This window comes from Geotrypetes seraphini, chromosome 8, assembly GCF_902459505.1.
Source record: "Geotrypetes seraphini chromosome 8, aGeoSer1.1, whole genome shotgun sequence".
NCBI classification, from domain to species: Eukaryota; Metazoa; Chordata; class Amphibia; order Gymnophiona; family Dermophiidae; genus Geotrypetes; species Geotrypetes seraphini.
This window is the reverse complement of record NC_047091.1, coordinates 3,649,147-3,663,435: the sequence shown is the minus strand read 5'-3', so window position 1 is coordinate 3,663,435 and position 14,289 is coordinate 3,649,147.

The window sequence follows — 14,289 nt, the reverse complement described above, 5'->3', positions numbered from 1 at the left end:
GGTAATCTACCAAAGAAGCGATGACAGTTTCAGTGCTGTGTCCAGGGCGGAAACCTGACTGGTTGTCGTTTAGGATGTTGAATTTGTCCAAGTAGGTTGTTAAATCTTGGTTGACCAGACCTTCCATCAACTTTGTAAAGAAGGGTATGTTCGCAATGGGTCTGTAATTGGATATGAGGGAGATGGGATATTTGGGATTTTTGACGATAGGCGTAATAAATATGCATGAGATAGATTTGCATCTCAGGAGGCAGTGCATGCAAATCCATCTCATAAATATTCATTGTGGATATCCTGAAAACCTGACCTGCCTGTAGCTCTCGAGGACCAGAATTGCCTACCACTGTTCTAGGGCAATCAGCCCCTGCAAGAGTAAGTCTGGATGCATTTGGATTTGCTGTTTTTGTAGATAAGAGATTTGAGTACCATGGACACCTGGGCCAATATGAAGCAACAAGCACTACTGTTCCTATTTGATGAGCTATCCAGCTGATCTCCTGGCCTATTATGGGCCAAGGGGGAAACACGTACAGGAGTCAAGTTTAATGGTTATTTGATATATCGCCTATCGTAATACTAAGCAATTATACAAAATATTTAAAATTGGGGTACACAAAAATACCTATTGGGTACAAAGACAGAACGAACTAACATGGCACAAAAGGACTAAGGGTGAATTGCAATAAGGTATGGTAAAGGAGAGAAAACAAAAAAAGGATAGAACAAAGGATGGGGTAGGAGTTTTCTTCAAACTGTTGATTATCCGCATGGAATGGAGAGAGGAAAGTAGGAGATTAGATCACTGGTCTCTATATAAAAAAGCTTTAAGAGCTCCTTTAAATTTTTCTAAGCTTGCTTCCTCTCTAATGCATTCCAAGTGAGGGGAGCAGTTACGGTGAAACAGGAGTCCCGGCGAGTGCCAAATGTATTAAGAGTAGGCACGAAAAGTAAGTTTTGGGAAGAAGATCAGAGTGTTCTAAGTGGGGTATGAGGGATAATATGTTGCGAGTAATCCCCCATTGCCAAATCTGTTGTGCTTCTTGACAAAGAAGGAAAGAACCTGTTCCTCCTTGCTTGTTTAAATAATTACATTACATTTAGTGATTTCTATTCCTCCATTACCTTGCGGTTCAAGGCGGATTACACAAGGAGAAATCTGGCCATTTCCAGAAGAATTAGAGAGTAGAGAAGGTTGATACAGAAAGTTGAGGTGGTTCTTGTGGCGTTAGATTGTATTGGAGAGTAGAGATGGTTCTTTTGGTGTTAGGTTTATTTCAGTGGTTTGTTGGGTAGTATTTACTTCTGTTTTGATGTCAAACTTTTACCTGTTTTTTTGCTCAGTCTCTGCACCACACTGTACTCTCTGCCAAAGGTTTTGTTACCACTCTCTCACTCCAGTTGCCCCGTTCCCCTAGCACATCACTGTGCAATCCCCCTATTACCCATTTATTACCCCAAGTCTCTTCCGCTCTAGGCACCACACGGAAAGCGCTTAGCCACAAATCGTCCCCACTAGCCCCTTTAGCCCCAAAAAAAAAAAAAAAAAAAAAAAAAAAAAAAAAGGCTCTCCTCCCCTCTCTCGGCCCCGTACTTAGTAAGCTCAATTCAAATTCCCCTGCTCCTTCCCCAACCAACTCTACTCCCCCTTGCCGCAGACTCTCACACACCAACCACCCCACCATGAATCCATCCTTCTGGATCCTTCTCCTCCTACTCTGCTCACCTCTCTATCCTTCCCTCTGTCTGAAACCTCCCTCCCCCAACCTTCTCGACCCCGCTAACTCCAATACCATCTGCCCCGGACTCAGAATCCCCACATTGATACGCACCAGAATTTCCCCTCCCAAGAAAAACCCCCGAAAAGTCAACCAAGATTCCCTAAAGCCCCTACCCCCTGCCAATCCTCCCAACACTGCCCCAGACTCTCTCACCCCAGTCCCTACACTTTACTGCAATGCCAGATCCGCGTGCAACAAGACCCAAATCTTGAAAGACCTTCTAGACGAGCTCGACCCTGGATTCCTGTGCATCACAGAATCATGGATCGCCAAAGACGACCTATTCACGCAAAACGAACTCCTCCCCCACGGTTACCAAGGCCTCTTTTCCCCCAGACCCAATCGAAAAGGAGGTGGCCTGGCACTCCTCTACAAATCTTTCTTCGACGTCCAGCTCCTCGAGACGGGCACCCATCCTTCTCTAGAACATTTGCTTGCTTCAGTCAATGACGAACTCCGCACCCACCCACTGGGCATCCTATTACTATACCGGCCACCCACCCCTTGGGCAAATTCTTCAAATCTCGTCTATGAGACCATAACAAATGCCTTCCTTAAATTCCAAAGACTTCTGATTGTTGGTGATATCAATCTCCACCTCGACGACACAAACAACAATGATACATCCGAATTCAACAACTTCCTTACCTCTCTTGGCTTTCCCTCACCCACCCCATCCCCAACCCACGAAAAAGGGCATACTCTAGACTTCACCACCTTCATCGATCTTACCACCTTCAAAACCTCAACCGACGACACTCGCTGGGAACAAGTCCCCTGGTCAGACCACTTCTTAGGGACTACCTGTCTCCCCGTCTTCATGTCACACCTTGACTCCCCACCCCACTCCTCCCATTCCATAACCTTCCGAAAAAAAACCTCGAGCAACCTATTCTGGCCCAAATTTCTCAACAAACTCTCCTCCAACCCTAGACCTATAGACCCCGAATCACATTGGCACAATTGGACTGCCCTCTCCGAGTCCACCTACCACTCCCTTGCTCCACTAACCACCAAAACCATCTCCTACCCCCGAAAGGCCCCCTGGTACCTACCTCTTCACAGAGAATTAAAACAGAAGTGTCGCGCGTTGGAGCGCAAATGGAAAAAATCCAAATCCCCCTCCGATAGACAGACCTGGAGGGCTAACATTAAATTTTACAATTCAACATTAAAAAAAGCCAGGAAAAACTTCTTTGGAGACAAGATCTCCAGATCCAACAACCAGGTCAATGCGCTGTTCAACATCTGGCGCTCCCTAACTACAAAAAAAGACCCGTCGTTGCTTCCACCATCTCTATCAGCCGAGGCCCTTGCAAATTTCTTTAATGAAAAGATTTCCACCCTAAGACGCTCCTTCCCCCCCACAGTCTCCTACAATCCCCTGACCTCTACTGTCCCCAACTCTACCTTACCTGTATCCATTCCTGCCGACAGATCCTGGACCGCCTTCGAGCTTGTCTCTGAACCGCAAGTCTCTAAACTCTGCCTCAAATTAAAAACTTGCAAGTGCATTTTGGATCCTTTCCCCTCCTACTTATACGAAAATATCCCTACACAGGCCATCACTTCCCTCACCGAACTTATAAACTCTGCCCTAACATCAGGCCTTTTCTCCCCCGACATGGGACACATTTCACTGTCCCCTCTACTGAAAAAGGCCGATCTCGATCCCTCCATTCCATCAAATTACCGTCCTATAGCAAATATCCCTCTCCTAACCAAACTATTAGAATCCATCATATCCACCCAACTCTCATCCTACCTAGAACGATTCTCTATCCTCCTACCCCACCAATTCGGCTTCAGACCCAACTTCAGCACCGAATCCCTCTTGGCCTCACTAATCTCTAAGGTGCAACAACTCCATTCTCGCAACAAACTTGCTGTTCTTCTTCAATTCGACCTCTCCGCAGCCTTCGATGTCGTTCACCACGACATCCTAATCTTCCAACTCTCCGAAATAGGCATAAGCTCCACAGTCCTGGATTGGTTCTCGAAATTCCTACGCTCCCGCTCCTACACCGTTAACACAAACGGTACCTCATCCCCCGCCTGGAAGCCAAAATGTGGAGTCCCGCAAGGCTCACCCCTCTCCCCTATCCTTTTCAACATCTACATGTCCTCTCTGAAACTCCTTCATTTATCCCCCCTAGAAACTCTCTATTCCTACGCTGACGACATCCTCATCCTCCTCGAAACCGACTCGAACCTCTCGAACCTTGCTGAGAACATCTCCACATGTATTATGAACCTCCAATCCTGGGCCCAATCTGTACAAATGAAACTGAATGAGTCCAAAACCAAACTTCTTTGGCTCGGCCCAATCTCTGACCATTTACCCACCTCCATCCCTCTACCCTCCGGCCCCACTCTTCAGCTTGAGTTTTCAAGCAAAGTCCTAGGCATCATCTTAGATTCCTCTCTCTCCTTCAACGATCACCTCAACTCCCTGGTAAAAAAATGCTTCTTTAGCCTCCATATGTTGAGGAAAGTAAGATCCTGCTTTCATCATTCTCACTTCGCCATCCTCGTCCAATCCACCATCCTCTCTAGACTGGACTACTGCAACTCCATCTATATAAGCCTAACTAAGAAAAACCTCCATAGACTTCAACTAATTCAGAACGCCGCAGCCAAGCTTATTTTCGCAAAAGGCAAGTTCGACCACGTTTCCCCACTCCTCTTCAAGCTTCATTGGCTCCCAGTATACTCCAGAGTCCTCTATAAATGTGCCTGCATAGCCTTCAAGATTCTACATGGCGTCCTCCCTCCCATTATCCCACTCTTCTGGAATTCCTCAAACCCGCTCTCGACTAGATCCTCCCAAAAACTGAAACTATCTTTCCCTTCCATAAAAGGTATATCCCGCGCAGGAAAACTTGGAACATCCCTCCCCTTTAGAACCATTGAACTCTGGAACAATCTTTCATCCCCGCTCAGAAATTCTAGCTCCTTCCAATCCTTCCGCAAACACTTGAAAACTTGGCTCTTTTCAAAAATCTAATCACCTCCCGTGCTCTAGTACCCTGTCCCCCCTTATCCCCTCAGTCCCTCTCCTATATCCTTTCTTTGTAGTTCCTTTCCTTTCAAACTCTGTAAACCGTGCCGAGCTCTGCGCACGCGGAGATGGTGCGGTATACAAACCTAAGGTTTAGTTTAGTTTAGTTTAGTTTAGTATGGTTTTTATGAATAGTATGGTTTTTATTTCTTTTATGAATAATTTTGTAATTTGAGGTCGTTATCAGTAAATTGGAGAGTTGGTTTAGTTTTGCTGCTTGTTTTGTAGCTAGGAGGCCATCGTAGTTTCTTTCATTTGACGTTTATGATTGGAGGGTACGCAAATGAAGTGTGGGTTCTCCTTTGTCTGGTTGTGGTGGTTTGGATTAGGCGGTTGTTCAGGTAGGTTGGGCTGTCGCCGTTTATGGTTTTAAATAGTAGACAGTAGAATTTGAATAGTATTCTTGTTGCATTGGTAGCCAGTGTGAGTTGAGGTACGCCTCGGTGATGTGGTCATGTTTCTTCAGTGAGTAGATGAGTCTTAGAGCTGTGTTTTCAATTGTTTGTAGTTGTTTAATCATGGTTGCGGGGCAGGGGAGATAGAGAATGTTGCAATAGTCTAGAACAGTGGTCCCCAATCCTGTCCTGGAGGACCATCAGGCCAATTGGGTTTTCTGGATAGCCCTAATGAATATGCATGCACAGATTTGCATGCCTGTCACTTTCATTATATGCAAATCTCTCTCATGCAGATTCATTAGGGCTAGCCTGAAAACCCAATTGGCCTGGTGGTCCTCCAGGACAGGGTTGGGGATCACTGGTCTAGAAGATCCAATACTAGGGCCTGGACTAAGATCTGGAATTGTGTTCTGTCGAAGAATTTTCACACTTGCCTTAAGTTTCTCATGATAGTGAATGATTTCTGTATTGTTCTATTGATTTGTGGTTGCATGGTGCAGCACCTATCGTCATTCTCAGTAGTTTTAGAGTGGGCTGTATGGGGAATGTGGTTGAGTTTATAACTAGATTTGTTATGGTTGGGGTTTTGTTGTTTTCGAGGAGAATGAATTTTGTTTTGTCTAGGTTTAGTTTCAGTTTGTGGTCTTTCATCCATGTTGTTATTGTTTCCAATGTTTTGTAGAGTGGCTGTCAAGGAGGGTTTTGGTTGATCAAAGGGGAGAAGAATGGTGATGCTGTCTGCATAGCTGTAGGAGGTTAGGACTAATTTGTCCAGGTAGGTCCTGAGGGATGCGATGTAGAGGTTGAAGAGTGTAGGGGATAAAGGGGATCCTTGGGGTACGCTGCAGGGATTAGACCAGGGTTCTGATTTTTCATTGTTCAACTTTACTCCGTAAGTTCTGGACTTCAGGAATCCTTGAAACCATGTGATTACTTTGTCTGTGATTCCTATTGTATCTAGTATTTGTAAAAGGATGTTATGGTCCACCAGGTCAAAAGCTGCGGTGTATGAAGAACATTTTTTTTGCCTGTGCTGAAGTGTTGTCTAACTGTGTCCAGGAGAGAGCCTAGTACTGTCTCAGTGCTGTAATTGGTTCTGAAGCCTGATTGTGAAGGGTGGAATAACAGTAACATAATAACATAGTAGATGACGGCAGATAAAGACCCAAATGGTCCATCCAGTCTGCCCAACCCGATTCAATTTAAATTTTTTCTTCTTAGTTATTTCTGGGCAAGATTCCAAAGCTCTACCCGGTACAGTGCTTGGGTTCCAACTGCCAAAATCTCCGTTAAAACCTACTCCAGCCCATCTACACCTTACCAGCCATTGAAGCCCTCCCCAGCCCATCCTCCACCAAATGGCCATATACAGACACAGACCGTGCAAGTCTGCCCAGAGCTGGCCTTAGTTCAATTTTTAATATTATTTTCTGATTCTAGATCCTCTGTGTTCATCCCACGCTTCTTTGTACTCAGTCACAGTTTTACTCTCCACCACCTGAACTAACAATATATTTCTTTCTGCTATGCCTTTGCTGCTGTAATTTTGTAAGTCTTTATACTAACAATAAAAATATTGTCTGTTTTGGAAAATACAATGCCGTCTCGTAGTCATTCCAATGAAGTAAACGAAGCAGCATTTACTTCAGTTCCTTCCCGTCTAACCTTCCTGTTCTGGTATGTCTGGTGAGTGAAATTATGACTTATGTATTTTGCCTAGAAATCTTTGAATAGGTGATTATATCAAATTGTAATAAAAACTTGATCTAAGAGATACAAAACAGCCAAGGACAACATACAAAACTTTTCCTTTACCAGAAACTTGTTCAGGCTCCTGAAGGCCAGAATTGGACGTAGACCTCCCGTCTTCTTCAGAATGAGAAAGTACTGGGAGTAAACCCCCAATTCCTTTGAGCAGGTGAAACCCTTTATATTGCATTCAGAAGAAGTAAAGACTATTTCCTGAAGAAGGGAGGTCTGCTGAGGGTCGAAAGAGGACTCTCTAGAGGATGATCTGGAGGCATAGTAATGAAATGAAGAAAGTATCCCTTTTGAATGACTTTTAGAACCCAGAGATCTGTTGTTATCAGTTCCCAACCTCTGATTGGTTGAGGAAGAGGCTGGAAAAAGGAAATAGTAGCTATGCTTTCCATGAGCCAATGAAAAAGACTGAGCAGGTTTCTGAGGAGCTGCTGGTTGAGATTTTTGTGGACACTGTTGCTTTTGTTTCTTATGCTGAGGTATACAAGATGCAGCGGGTTTTGCTGAATAATGCATCTGATATGAGGAAGAAGACTTAAACAACCAGGAAGCTGAAGAAGATTTAGACTTGGTTTAACCAAAGTGTTCCAACTCTTTTCATGGACAGTTTTTGTGTAGCATTTTCAATAGAGTCACTAAAAAGCTCATCTACCAAACAGGGAATATTAGCCAATCTATCTTGAAGATTCTGAGACTCTCAACCATGCCAAACGTCTCATTGCCACTGACATAGTTGAAGCTCTGGATGATAACTCAAAAGCATCATAAGCAGATCTTGCTATATATCTTCTAGCAAGAGACAGAGCAAGAAAGATATTGTGAAATTCCTGAAGATGTTGTGAAGGAATATATTTGTCAAAAGAAGGCAATTTCCTAACAAGGTGCTTTACACAGCAGGAGATTTAGAAATTGTAATTAAGGACCCTGTTCGCCAACAGGAATTCTGATAGAGGCGATGTCCAAATTTGTCCATAGTGCGCCCTTTATGTCCTGGTGGCACTGAAACATAGACCTTTGATGGAAAAGATTTTTTCCAAAGTTGACTCCACAAGTAGTGATTGGTGCTGAAGTTGTGGTCTATTGAAGCCCGGGGAAGAAATGATTTTATAAAGAGAAAATCAAGTTTTCTGGGAGCCACTGTAATAGTCAAGGGCGTTTCCCAATTCTTGTGAAGAGTCTCTTTGAGAATACCATATAATGGTAGTTTGAGAAGTTCCTTAGGAGGCTCATCATAATCTAAAGCCTCTAGATATTCAGCACTGTAGGCAGAGTCAGCTTCTAATTTAACATGTAACTCTTTGCCCAATTGTCTAATGAATTTAATGAAAGAAACTTTCAGGAGGAGATTTTGTCTTTGATGGAGATTTCTGAGGAGACTTCTCCAAAAGAGTTTCATACACCTCCATTGTAGAAGCAGAAAAGTCCCCATCTGAATCAGATTGTAAATCAGAGTCATAAAGCTTTGGTGACAGTGAGCATCGAAAGGGTTGATGCTTATGACGACTCCAGTACTGATCTAAAGAAGAGGTACGACGTGAAGCTCTTTTTCTCTTAGAAGTACAATACATGATGAAGAACAGTGCTTCCTGGACGTCGAGAAGAAGAGTGTCGATGTCTCAATCAAATGGATTGATGCATCGATGGAGAACATGACCATCGATGAGATGATTGATGTTGAGACATTGAGAAGAGCGATGATGATTAGATGAAAATCATGTTGATATTGTACAGGAGAGCCAATTGTGGTACCACAGGACCTGGTGGCCATATGCTCAGGCTGGGCTGGTTCCAAGGGAGTTGATGCTGGTGTATGTAGCTTGAATATATCACCCACCTCTCTTTTGAAAAACTCAGAGTTCTTCACAGAAGGAAAACACCAGTACCTGTGGCTTGTCTGCCGGTACCAACAGTGCCAACAAAGAGGCACAACCAGTCACAACAGGGTTTGGATGGGGGACGCTCAGAATAAGCTACAGTTCTAGCCTGAAACGACTCCACTCAAGAAATAAAGGGCGCTCTCAGTGTGAACCATCAGCAATGGGAGCAGAAGCTCCGATACTTCACTTCTGGGTTGAGGCGAGAAGCCTCCACCACCACACCATCATTGAGCCCCCTATGTGTATATAATAATGAAAAACACCTGCAATAAGGCCCTAAATAAATAATACAATCCAAACAACCCGTGAGCAAATTAAACTCAAACCGTTTGAGTTTAATTTGCTCACGGGTTGTTTGGATTGTATTATTTATTTAGGGCCTTATTGCAGGTGTTTTTCATTATTATATACACATAGGGGGCTCAATGATGGTGTGGTGGTGGAGGCTTCTCGCCTCAACCCAGAAGTGAAGTATCGGAGCTTCTGCTCCCATTGCTGATGGTTCACACTGAGAGCGCCCTTTATTTCTTGAGTGGAGTCGTTTCAGGCTAGAACTGTAGCTTATTCTGAGCGTCCCCCATCCAAACCCTGTTGTGACTGGTTGTGCCTCTTTGTTGTTACTATTATAGGATTTTTGGCATATTTATTGAGTGTAGTGTTGTGGGTACCAACAGTGCAGCAGCTTGCCTTGGAGAGGGTGACCTCAATAAGGATGCACACCTCAAAGGAGAGGCAAGCCACAAGGGAGAAAGTCGCTGCTTGGTCGGCATCAAGGAACTCGATGCAACAGTGACCTGCGGCGCTGTTTGGGAAGCTGGCGGCTTCTTGGGAAGCTGACGGCTGGCGGCTGTTTGGGAAGCTGATGGTGCAAGATCACCCGATACTGATGTCAATGGTTGTGAGGTCTTGTCAATATCCATGATGGTTCCGAACAATTTTTCTTGTTGAAGTTTATGGCTTTTAATGGAGCACTTCTGCAAGGTAGAATACCAAGTTCAAGACTCAACCCGGTGTTTGGGGCCAAGGCACTGCAAGCACCAACTATGCAGGTTAGTGATAGAAATCGGCCTTTGGCACCTGCAGCACTTTTTGAGCCCATTAATAGCCTAGACATGGATGGGAAGATCATATCAGCCAAATTAAACTCAATGGCTGAAGAGAAAGCACGAACACCTTGAAGGGCAAAGCCCATGAGGAAAAAAGAGAAAAAAATCTCTTCTCTTTTTTATTTCTTTACAAATAGAAAAGAAATATGAAAAAACTATGAAAAAATAATTAAACATTTCACGAAGCGGGAAGGCAAGGTGCAAAAAAATGAACCGAGTTCAAAAACACAACTTCTTCACTCTGCTGAAGATGAAGAACTGAGATACCACGAGCTTACGTCGGGCAGGAGGGAACTCATGCATGCACAGTGCAGGCAATCGTGAACTTTCTAAAAAAATTAAAGTTGTCCATACCGGGGCTCTATGGATGATGTCACCCACATGTGAGAATATGCTGCCTCCTTGTCCTGGGATAATACTGACCTTTTAACCCTAATCTCTGTTTTCTGCCTTTTAAGCATTTCTTAATCTACAACAGGACACCGCCTATTGACTTTCCCAGTTTCCTTAGAAGTCATTCATGAGGTAATTTTATCAAATGCCTTTTGAAAATACAGATACACCATGTCAACTGGCTCATCTTTATTCACCCCTTCAAAAAAATATGTTGTATTATTTTAGCTCAACAATTTCATTCTGCTTCTCTGAGCTTTCAGTTCATTCAGAGCTGATCTCTATTGAGCTCTGGTGCCAATTACCTTCAATCAAAGTTACTCAGGATTTTCCTCATGTTCTTATATTTTTCTCATTGTTCAGGTCAACCTGTAGAGTCCTCAATCACGATTCATGACCTATAGCTTCCTCCAGAACCCAGCTAATGTAGACGCTGACTCTGGCCACTGCTTATCACTAGTAATAGTTGAGAGTCGCTTCCCAAATGGCCATGAAGACTATCTGCACAGTGCACACCCATCATAGCCATAGGCATATATGAATAGTATTCATTAGGGATTTTGTTTTACTTCTGGAAAATAAACTAAAGTGTCCCTGAATGCTGAAATGTTGGGAAGAGAAGTCAATAGTGGCATGTAATAATTTGGGGAGCAGAACAGAGCAACTGTAGTTGCTCTTTTCTTGTTTTAATTCCTGCTTGGTCAGAACAAGTATTAGGATCCTAGTACTCTAACCACCGCCCAATGAGTTCCCATTCAACGACTTCGGAATCACTCATCCATATTATCTCTTTGCCTGTGATCAAGAATGTACTGTAACTCTCCTACACTACACCCGACTTAACTGATCGAGTTGACATATATTACCTCTGCTAAATGCATTATCTTCTGCTATATGTACTATCTTCTGTAATAAGTAATATCTTCTGTGAAATTGTAATATCATAACTCTTCACTGTTCCTGTAACTTACTCCTATCCTGAAATGTAATTCTACTGGAATGTCCCAGATATTTTCTATATTGTAATCCGCCTAGAACCGCAAGGCACAGGCGGAATAGAAATCCGTAATGTAATGTAATGTAATGTACCCTGAACTTTAATTTGCAACTAATTAGGGATTTTTCCATTATTTATGAAGACCTTCCTTTCACTGTTCCTAAACTGATCATTTAAGCAATGGGTCTGAAGTCAGAAGTTATGCACCAAATGTCCATTCAGAACATGAGTCATCCTTGCTTCCCTCTCTCCCTGCACCACAGCTATTAACACTGCATCTCCAGTCCAAACCAAGAATCAAACTGGGAATCTTCTGGATGACTCCACTGCCGAGCAGGCCATCTGAGCTTTCTAAATATTTGTAGAATGGAAAACATAATATAAATTACTGTATTGTTAGCAATCTGCTCTGCCTGTAAAGTTTCTACATAACAGTAACATTGGCCCCTTACTTTATGTGCCAAGCTGCTTCCTTTTACTCTGGAATTTCCAGGTGATCCAGATTCAAAGCAACAAATCTTAGTTTTTTCAGACCCCTGCTTGTAAGGCAGCCAGGGCAAATCTCCTTCCCTCTTGGCAGGCTCAGTGGCTGGAACCATCCCCCAGCAGTTATTGGGACAGTTTCAGCCCAATGATTTCAAAGTATTTCCTTGAAAAGGATAGTACCGTAGGAGTCATACTTCTATCCATAGCAGCACCTTATTCTCACTGAGCAGTCAGCTTCTAGTAAATGAACATGTGAATATTTATTAACATATTTACATAAGAAACACATCCTCATCCCCACCCACCCCTTAGTAGAGTTTTTACCTCAGTAGAGCTACAAGAATATCTATGCTTTTCTTCTGGCTCTTGCCAGGTACATGAGTTTACACAGGGTCAGGTTTAGGGATGTAGGCAACAGGTTTGCCACAGCATTTGCAATTCTATACAAGAATTGCAAAGGCAGCAAAAGAAACACCAGCAAAAACATTTTCAGTCATGGTTTAAAGCAGGTATAAATGCTTTCACCGGATGATGTCTGTGGATGGATTTTACCATGGGAGCCTCAGTTTATATTGGTTATAAGTCACTTTTATTTCACTCTGTTAAGTCAAGAGTGGTACGGAAGAGGAAGTCATATCCCATGCTGGTTTCAAAGCCTTCCTATAAGGATCATTTGATCTATGAGAAATATCCCTTTGAGTGACAACTCTGTATCCAATTGCTCTGTTAATGATTCACAAGGCACTTTATATATTAAGTGGACCAGAGACCAGTGGGCGTTCTGGGTGAGCCCAACTCTAGTTCCAGGAATGAAGGCTCAGATGGACTCCCCTTCAAAACACATCTCCAGCCCATTCATTCTTTAGTAGTGCATATATATTGCTAGGCATGAAGAGGTAGTAGGCCAAGATTTTAAAGCGTAAATGTTTATTCTCTGCTGCTTGTAAATGAAAGAACTCCCACTATGATTCTACAGTTGGTTCAATCCACCATGGTCCTAGAATCACGCACACAGTCCCCTCCCTCACACCTGTGCTCCTGTCCTGCACCTTGGCATGCTTAGTAGCCAGCAGATGCACTTTGGGAACTTGACAGTACGCCTCAGTGTAATCATAAGACCAGTCAACATAATTTTGTGCTGTGGCATTGCCACCCCTAACACATCCACTTCCTGCTTCTGTAGCAGGGTTTTCAAATCATACCATTTTGTTTTCTATAGCTTGCATTGCATCTCTAAACTTATATCCAACACAAACTACTAGGGAACAAGAGGAAGACAGGACATCAGCACGTGCAAAAAGTATCAATGCTCTCCTTATTCAACAACATGTGAGCCAGGATGCTCAAGATATCATTTGTTAACAAATTGGTTGCTGTCCTATCACTGAGTTAAAAATAAAATACTGTACAGTAATTTGAAGGAACCAAACATGATTTCAAAGTTAAGCTGCAAGGACAACTTTCTGACATTAAAATGAAACTCTGCTATTTCTAGTTAACCTGGGTAAAAATGTCCAAAGGCTAGATTTAATTTTCTGGCAATACCACTCCCACCCCCCAAATAAACAAAAAGGCTGCAAATCAGTTTCCTATTAAAGTGTTCAGCTAGGGCTCATTTGTTCAAGGATTTCATTTCCTGCATCTTCTAGAATGGAAAAAAAAAATCACACTAAACTTGTGTCTGGAAAGCATAGAGGGTTTTTTTACCCTTGAGGGCTTAATTTAAGAAAGGAATAGACTTCTGTACCACTTTTTTGTGGTTACACAATCAAAGCGGTTTACATAAACATAGGTACTTATTTAGGACCTGGGCAAAAGTCCTCTCCTTTTCCAAGATATCTTTGCTTGCACTTTTTTTTTACAAAAAGTTTAACCTTCCATGAGTTTCAGGATATTAAAACCTTAGGGCAAAAGTTAATATTTTTTTCTCAAAATTATGCAAGTAAATGCTCAAATTTTCACCAGAATCTTACATTTAGGCCAAAGGTCATGCACAACACACTCCAGCCCTTAGCGGGAACCAAGAGTTTAGATTAAAGGTTCCCAATTAGTGTGTCATAGGGGAACCTCAGATTGTGCTAGTCATTGCTTTTTCTTCTGCACCCTGCTCCATTGCCTCCCACTGTCAAAGGAAGTCAGTGAGTAACATTCCTTACCTGCTGTTACCTCCTCCAACAACTTCCTTCTTAAGTCAGAAGTACACAGGGCCAGCTGTTCTTAACTCAGCCACATAGCAACAAAGGAGTGCTGCATGACTGATTCCTCCTACTAGAAGGAGGAAGGTAAAATAATGCTGGTGCTGATTCTCAGAAAGATAGGAGAGGATGGAAAACCTGGGGGTGGTAAAGAAAGGAATTTGGTATTAATATGGATTAGAGAGGATGATGTTGCTGATGCCAGTAGGAATATTGGGGGAAAGGATGGTGAAGGAC